Source organism: Rhinoderma darwinii, unplaced genomic scaffold (assembly GCF_050947455.1).
Source record: "Rhinoderma darwinii isolate aRhiDar2 unplaced genomic scaffold, aRhiDar2.hap1 Scaffold_635, whole genome shotgun sequence".
NCBI lineage: Eukaryota > Metazoa > Chordata > Amphibia > Anura > Rhinodermatidae > Rhinoderma > Rhinoderma darwinii.
In genome coordinates, this window is record NW_027464191.1 from 129,478 (window position 1) to 137,847 (window position 8,370).

Below are 8,370 nucleotides of genomic sequence, written 5' to 3' on the forward strand. Positions count from 1 at the left end.
GAAGGGGCACCTGGGGCAGTACCGGGTCTTGCACAGGTTGCGGGCATGCATGAATGACCTAAGAGGCAGTCCTCCCTGGATGGCCACCCATGAAATGTCCTTGTGCCCGTTGGTCAACCTGCCAGATGACACGTTAGTCCAAACAGTCTCCAACGTGTAGGCATGAAGCCCTGGAACAGACTCCAGTGAGTCCTTTGCTCTGATGTGCTTGTGGATCGTCTTAGGTTTCCACAAGTCGGGCTTAAGACCCTCCAGCTGATGCTCCCTCACAAACCGGACAACATCTCCGTAGAACCAGGGAGCGTGCCAGTTGTAAGGGAAGGAGCTGTCCCACTTGTCCCAGCCAAAACCTCGCCAGAGGGGAAGGAGGAAGTAGCGGGACATGGCCTTGCCCGCAGAGCCGTTTGCTGTCCTCAGAGTCCTACGAACACAGTCACATACAAAAGCGATCCGCAGCAGAGTGGGAATGTCGGGTATACCCTTCCCACCTTTGCGGGGTTCCTTGTACATAACAGTCCGCTTTAGGGTATGTTCACACGGCCTATTTACGGACGTAAATCGGGCGTTTTTGCCCCGAATTACGCCCGAAAATAGCGCCTCAATAGCGCTGACAAACATCTGCCCATTGAAAGCAATGGGCAGACGTTTGTCTGTTCACACGAGGCGTATATTTACGCGCCGCTGTCAAATGACGGCGCGTAAATAGACGCCCGCGTCAAAGAAGTGACCTGTCACTTCTTTGGCCGTAATTGGAGCCGTTATTCATTGACTCCAATGAATAGCAGCGCTAATTACGGCCGTAATGGACGCGGCGTTCAAGCGCCTGCACATGCCGGTACGGCTGAAATTACGGGGATGTTTTCAGGCTGAAACATCCCCCTAATTTCAGCCGTAACGGACGCCCTCGTGTGAACATAACCTTACTCTGTCCATTTTGGAGCCCCAGATGAAGCGAAACACAGTCCTGGTAATGGCCCTCGAGACCGTGGCAAGAGGGGGCCATGCCTGTGCAGTGTATTGTAGCACAGGCAAGAATTCGTTACGCAGGACCATTGCTTTGCCCTCAATAGTGAGTTGTCTGAGGCTCCACAGTCCGATCCTTTGGTTGACTTTGGCCAAGCGTTCTTCCCACGACTTTAGGGCTGCACCTTCCTTACCGAACCAGACTCCCAGAATTTTGATGAAGTCCGGCTTGATAGTAAACGGGAAGGAGGCAGGAGAAGGCAGGTACCATTTTCCGAAGAGCATGGCTTCCGACTTCCCGCAGTTGACTTTTGCCCCTGAAGCGCGTCCGAACTCCTCGCAGGTCTGGACGAGTGCAGTCACCGAACTCTGGTCAGAGCAGAAGACGGTCACGTCGTCCATGTACAGCGAGCATTTGACCTCGAAGTGTCCTGGACCTGGTGCGGTGATCCCTCTGATCTCTCCATTCTGCCGGATAGCCTCTGCGAAGAGCTCTATAACACAAACAAAAAGGAGAGGTGAAAGAGGACAGCCTTGTCTAACCCCCGACGATACAGGAAAGGGGTCAGTCTTCCAGCCGTTCACCAGCACCGAGCTGTAAATGTCGCAATACATCAGGTTAACATACAAACAGAACAACCTGCCGAGCCGCAGCCTACGCAGAGCCTTACCCATGAATTCGTGAGAGACCCGGTCAAAAGCCTTCTCCTGATCCAGACTGACCAGGGCCGCGTGTGTACGGCGGCTTTGCATGTAATACACCGTGTCCCTCACCAGGGCAAGACTGTCGGCCACCCTACGGCCAGGAATGCCGCAGGTTTGGTCTGATCCGATGATCTGTCCGATGACAACCTTCAGTCTGTTGGCCAATACTTTGGCGAGGATCTTGTAGTCCACGTTCAGGAGAGAGATGGGACGCCAGTTTTTCAGGTCACATCTCTCCCCCTTCCGCTTATACAAGATCGTGATCATGCCTTCTCTCAAGGACGGTGGCATTCTACCCTCCACCACCATCTCCTCATAGAGCTCCAGCAGGTCCGGACAGATCAAGTCCCCCAGCGCTACATAGAGCTCTGCTGGGAGACCATCACTGCCCGGGGTCCTGCCGGGTCTGAAGGATTTAGCGGCAGAGAGCAGTTCCTCCACCGTCAGGGGTACATCCATAGCCTCCGTACCTGCAGGATCAAGATGATTAGTGATACCTGACAGGAAATTATCGGCGGCTTCGGGGTCAGTGGTTTTCCGGGAGTAGAGGCTTCGGTAGTAGTCTGTGACGACTCCCATCACCTCCTTCTTCCCAGAATGCATGTTTCCGGTCTCATCTCGGAGTTCCTTCAGGGGCGTGTGGCCGGCATGGAGTTTCCTGAAAAAGAACGAGTTACATTTCTCACCCTTCTCCAGGTTCTCCACCTTGGAACGAAAGACAATTCGCTTGGATTCCTCCTCAAAGTGCCTTTTAGGCCCTTTTTGGCTTCCTCCAGCTCCTTCCTGACGTCCCAGCCACATTGAAGGAGGTCTTGCAGGGATCGCAGCTGAAGCTGCATCTCTCTGAAGTCTCTCTTCCTCTCACACACCTGTTGACAACTTTTTGCCTGAAAGAAACAACGAAATTCAACTTTAACATATTCCCACCAGTCACAGGTTTTGTCAAAGAAAACTTTATCATTCCTGCAAACAATATAGGCGTCTCTAAGTTCCGCCAGTACCTCCTCTCTTTCCAGCAAGGCACAATTCAGCTTCCAGGAGCCAGGGCCGGGAGGAAAACCGTGGCCGATGGCACCCTGGAAGAAAATGGCCCTGTGGTCAGAGAAGAAGCAGGGGACCATGGAGTGCCCATGCTGCTTGACTGCCCGGGAGGTGAACACAAAGTCAATCCGAGAACGAAGTGAGCCACCGGGACGGCTCCATGAATAGTTCACAGAGCCGTTCCCCATGGAGCCCACAACGTCCTGCAAGGATGCTTCGGTCACCATCTCGATAAGCAGTTTAGAACTGACATCCAGCTTGATTGAAGTGCCGGAACTCCGTCCGTCCTCTTCGATGGGGCAGTTGAAGTCCCCGGCCATCACCACTGCCCTAGTGGTGGCGAGCTGGGTCCGCAGGGTCTGGAATAGTTCCAGGCGCTCAGCCTTCATAGGGGGAGCGTACACGTTGATGAGCCTAATCGGCTCTCCTGCCCAGGAACCATCTACGACCAACAAGCGGCCGCAGACGAGCTCCTGGACAGAGTCAACAGTAAATAGGCCTCCCCTAATCAGGATGGCAACCCCTGCAGACTTACAGTTGCCCCCACCAGACCAGTAGGACGGGCCATGGGTCCACTGCCTGGCCAGATGATGATATGACCTGGAAGAGGGGAGAGTACATTCCTGCAGCATAAATACATCACTCGACTGCTTGGAAAGAAAAGTTAGCACCATCTGACATCTAGTCCTATCTCTAACACTCCTCACATTGAGGCTAAAGATGTTAAGTTTAGCAGCCATGGGGGAGAATAAAGAAGGTTAGTGCAAACGATACACCTTAGTTACCAATCCGGTCGGGCGGATCCTCCTCTCTGGAGCCTGGTGGGTCCGGAAGATCCAGCAGGCTCTCTGCAAAGTATTGTTCCAGGATTGAAGCCACCTGGATGTCTGTTGTGAAGTCGATGACCTCAGGTTCAGACACAAGTTCCTCCACCATCTGCTCCATTTCCTCCTGCTGTGCAAGGGAATCTTCGCAGATTTCCACGACTTTTCTCTTTGAGGAATCAGCAGCTGGGCTGTCCCTCACCTTTCTCTTCCTCTGGATGGCACCTGAGGAGACAAGAGGGGGGAAATCCTCCAGGGAGAGGACTCCAGCAGCTGGAGGGGAAGATGTTAGTGCTGCTGGAGCTGGGGAGAAGGGAGGCTGGGTTGGGAGACGTGCAGGTGACAGGACCACTGAGATGGGTGGGTAGGAGAAGGTGAGAGCCTCAGTGGGGGTGACAGCTGTTGGGGACGGGGACGGGGGTGGGGAGGGCCGGGCGAGGGAGCTCTGGCTGGGGCGGGGTTCCCTCTCGCTGGAGCTTTCGCCGCTACAGTTGCCCAGGATCGATCCCTCTTCGGGCTGTCCTTGTAAGAGTGGGCTGCTTGTCCGCAGAGGTTGCACATTGTCCGTTTCGGGCAGTCTTTGGTCTCGTGTCCTGTTACCCGGCATTTCTTGCAGGCGTCCTCCTTGCAGTCCTTCATCGAATGACCCTTCTTGCTGCATCTCCTGCAGATCTGCGGCATGTCTGGGTAGTAGATGAGGCCGTAGGAGTTGCCCAGCGAGAATGACTGGGGCAGGTGCTGGAGGCCGTCTTCCGTGCTTGAATCCTTGTTGAGTCGGACGATTACCGACCACTTGCCGGTCCAGAAGCCGAGTCCGTTCAGGATGTGGGTGGGTTCCCTCACCACTGTGCAGAACCGCTTCAGGAGTGTGGTGATGTCTTTGCCGGGGGTGTGTGGGTTCCGCATTGAGACCGTCACCCGCCTTTCCTCTCTTTGGACAGGGCAGTTGCCCACAAAGCGAGAGAAAGGGGATTCAGGCCTCGCCGCTTTCACCATCTCCCAGTACCTTCTGCAGATGTTGATCGATGCGAAGGTCACGAAGAACATCCCGGTCATGAAGGCCTGGATGCTGATGGTCTCCGGCTTAGCGAAGCCCTGGTCCAGGAGCATCTACTGGCACAACACTTCTTCCGTCATGTCCGGCACTCTCCCGTCCACCTCCTTCAGCTTCAGGGCCACCGTCTGCTTCATCCAGGGCTCCAGGGTTGGAGCAGCCTGGTTCGGCTTCCTGGTGGCCTGTTGGCTTGAGGAGGCTTCAGGAGGAGATGTCCTGGCCTGGGTCTGCTCACGTGGTCCATCAGCCTTCTCCTTCCGGGTGGCAGGGTTGCTGGTTGAGGCCATGGCTTCTTCCAGCTGTTCCTGTCGCTTGGGGAGGATCTTCGATAGCTCTTTCCTGAAGGGGGCGGAGCTATGCAAATCTTCTCCTTGCTGGCCGAGGTTCTTCCACAAAATTTCTTCCGCAGCGGTTCCTCGTCGAGCTTCTTCTTCTGCGGCCGAGCTTCTTCGAAGATCCCCTTCAGCAGCGGCTCTTCTCCGAAGGTCTCTGTCGCAGTTCTCCTTCTTCTTCCCGGCAGCGATCTCCCGGAGATTCTTCCCCGATGGCGGCTTCTCCCTTCTGCATCGTCGTCTTCGCTGGTTCTTCTCCGCAGTTCGTCGCCGGCTTCGTCTGGAACGCTCTTGGATCGCTAAGCTAGTGTTAATAGCCCCCAGTGGTTCTCCGAGCTATCTATCCTTACAAGGACTGATAAGAACAGATACTACACTTGATCTTAGCCAAGAGGCCGAGAAGCGACAGGTGACAACTAGCTGTTTACTTGCCCTTTACGTCTCTGGGCCAGACCGCCAAGATGTATTTTTCCAGCCCCGACTCGTCTGCACGCAAACTTTTCATCCTGCTGCTACCTCCAATGCCACTCTTTGTGCCCCCCCATACTGGGAATATGATACCCTGTAATATGAGGGAACAGGGATATAATGCCTGTAAGATGAGGAAACAGGGACATGTCCCTGTTCCTTCATATTACCGGCTTTATGTCCCTGTTCCCTCATATTACAGGTATTATGTCCCTGTTCCATCATATTACCGGCATTATGTCCCTGTTCCTTCATATTACAGGAATTATGTCCCCGTTCCTTCATATTACCGGCATTATGTCCCTGTTCCATCATATTACCGGCATTATGTCCCTGTTCCTTCCTATTACAGGCATTATGTCCCTGTTCCTTCATATTACCGGCATAATGCGCCTGTTCCCTCATATTACAGGCATTATGTCCCTGATCCTTCATATAACAGGCTTCATGTCCCTGTTCCTTCATCTTACTGACATTATCTCCTTGTACTTTCATATTACCGGCATTATGTCCCTGTTCCCTCATTTTACCGGCATTATGTCCCTGTTCCTTCATATTACCGGCATTATGTCCTTGTTCCCTCATCTTAACGGCATTTTGTCCCTGTCCCTTCATTTTACCGGCATTATGTCCATGTTCCTTCATATTACCGGCATTATGTCCCTGTTCCTTCATATTTCCGGCATTATGTCCCTGTTCCTTCATATTACCGGCATTATGTCCCTGTTTCTTCATATTACCGGCATTATGTCCCTTTTCCCTCATCTTACAGGCATTATGTCTCTATTAATTCATATTACCGGCATCACGTCCCTGTTCCTTCATATTACAGGTATTATGTCCCTGTTCCATCATTTTACAGGCATTATGTCCCTGTTCCTACATATTACAGGCAATATGTCCCTGTTCCTTTAAATTACAGGCTTCATGTCCCTGTTCCTTCATATTACAGGCATTATGTCCCTGTTCCCTCATCTTTGAGGCATTATGTCCCTGTTCCTTCATATTACAGGCATTATGTCCCTGTTCCTTCATAATACCGGCATAATGTCCGTGTCCCTTCATATTACTGGTATTATGTCCCGTGTAGGAGGGCACAGGGACATAATGCCGGTAATATGTCCCTGTTCCCTCATCTTTGAGGCATTATGTCCCTGTTTCTTCATATTACCTGCATTATGTCCTTATTCCTTCATATTACCGGCATTATGTCCCTGTTCCCTCATCTTACCAGCATTATGTGCCTGTTCCTTCATATTACCGACATTATGTCCCTATTCCTTCATATTACCGGCATTATGTCCCTGTTCCTTCATATTACCGGCATTATGTCCCTGTTTCTTCATATTACAGGCATTATGTCCCTGTTCCTGCATATTACAGGCATTATGTCCTATTCCTTCATATTACCGGCATTATGTCCCTGTTCCTTCATATTACAGGCATTATGTCCCTGTTCCTTCATATTACCGGCATTATGTCCCTGTTCCCCCATATGACCGGCATTATGTCCCTGTTCCTTCATATTACCGGCACAATTTCCCTGTTCCTTTATATTACAGGCATTATGTCCCTGTTTCTTCATATTACCTGCATTATGTCCCTGTTCCCTCTTCTTACCAGCATTATGTCCCTGCTCCTTCATATTATAGGCATTATGTCCCTGCTCCCTCATATTACCGGCATTATATCCCTGTTCCTTCATATTACCGGCATTATGTCCCTGTTCCTTCATATTACAGGCATTTTTCCCTGTTCCCTCATCTGAACCGGCATTATGTCCCTATTCCTTCATATTACCGGCATTATGTCCCTGTTCCCTCTTCTGAACCGGCATGATGTGCCTGTTCCTTCATCTTACCGGCATTATGTCCCTGTTCCTTCATATTATCGGCATTACGTCCCTGTTCCTTTATATTATCGGCATTACGTCCCTGTTTCTTCATATTACCGCCATTACGTCCCTGTTCCTGCATATTACCGGCATTATGTCCCTGTTCCTTCATATTACCGGCATTACGTCCTGGCTCCTTCATATTATCGACATTATGTCCCTGTTCCCTCATCTTAACGGCATTATGTCCCTGTTCCTTCATATTATCGGCATTAACTCCCTGTTCCTTCATATTACAGGGATTATTTCCTTGTTCCTTCAAATTACAGGCATTATGTCCCTGTTCCATCATAGTACCGGCATTATGTCCCTTTTCCTTCATATTACCGGCATTATGTCCCTGTTCCTTCATATTACCGGCATTGTTTCCTTGTTCCTTCATCTTACAGGCATTATGTCCCTGTTCCCTCATCTTACCGGCATTATCTCGCTGTTCCCTCATCATACCGGCATTATGTCCCTGTTCCTTCATATTACCGGCATTATGTCCCTGTTCCCTCCTCTTACCGGCATTATGTCCCTGTTCCTTCATATTACCGGCATTATCTTCCAGTTCCTTCATATTACGAGCATTATGTCCCTGTTCCTTCATATTTCCAGCATTATGTCCCTGTTCCTTCATATTACCGGCATTATGTCCCTGCTCCTTCATATTACCGGCATTATGTCCCTGCTCCTTCATATTACCGGCTTTATGTCCTTATTCCTTCATATTACCGGCATTATGTCTCTGTTCCTTCATATTACCGGCATTATGTCCCTGTTCCCTCATCTTACCGGCATTATGTCCCTGTTTCTTCATATTACCGGCATTATTTTCCTGTTCCTTCATATTACCGGCATTATGTCCCTGTTCCTGCATATTACAGGCATTATGTCCCTATTCCTTCATCTTACCGGCATTATGTCCCTGTTTCTTCATATTACCGGCATTATTTCCCTGTTCCTTCATATTACCGGCATTATGTCCCTGTTCACTCATCTTACCAGCATTATGTCCCTGTTCCTTCCTATTACCGGCATTATGTCCCTGTTCACTCATCTTACCGGCATTATGTCCCTGTTCCTTCATATTACCGGCATTATGTC

General features: G+C 50.7%; 1 pseudogene; it reads right to left on the minus strand.

The window, feature by feature from the left end:
• Window positions 1-5,224: 5,224 nt before the first annotated feature.
• On the minus strand, window positions 5,225-5,326 carry LOC142726867 (U2 spliceosomal RNA; annotated as a pseudogene).
• Between the last annotated feature and the right edge of the window lie 3,044 nt (window positions 5,327-8,370).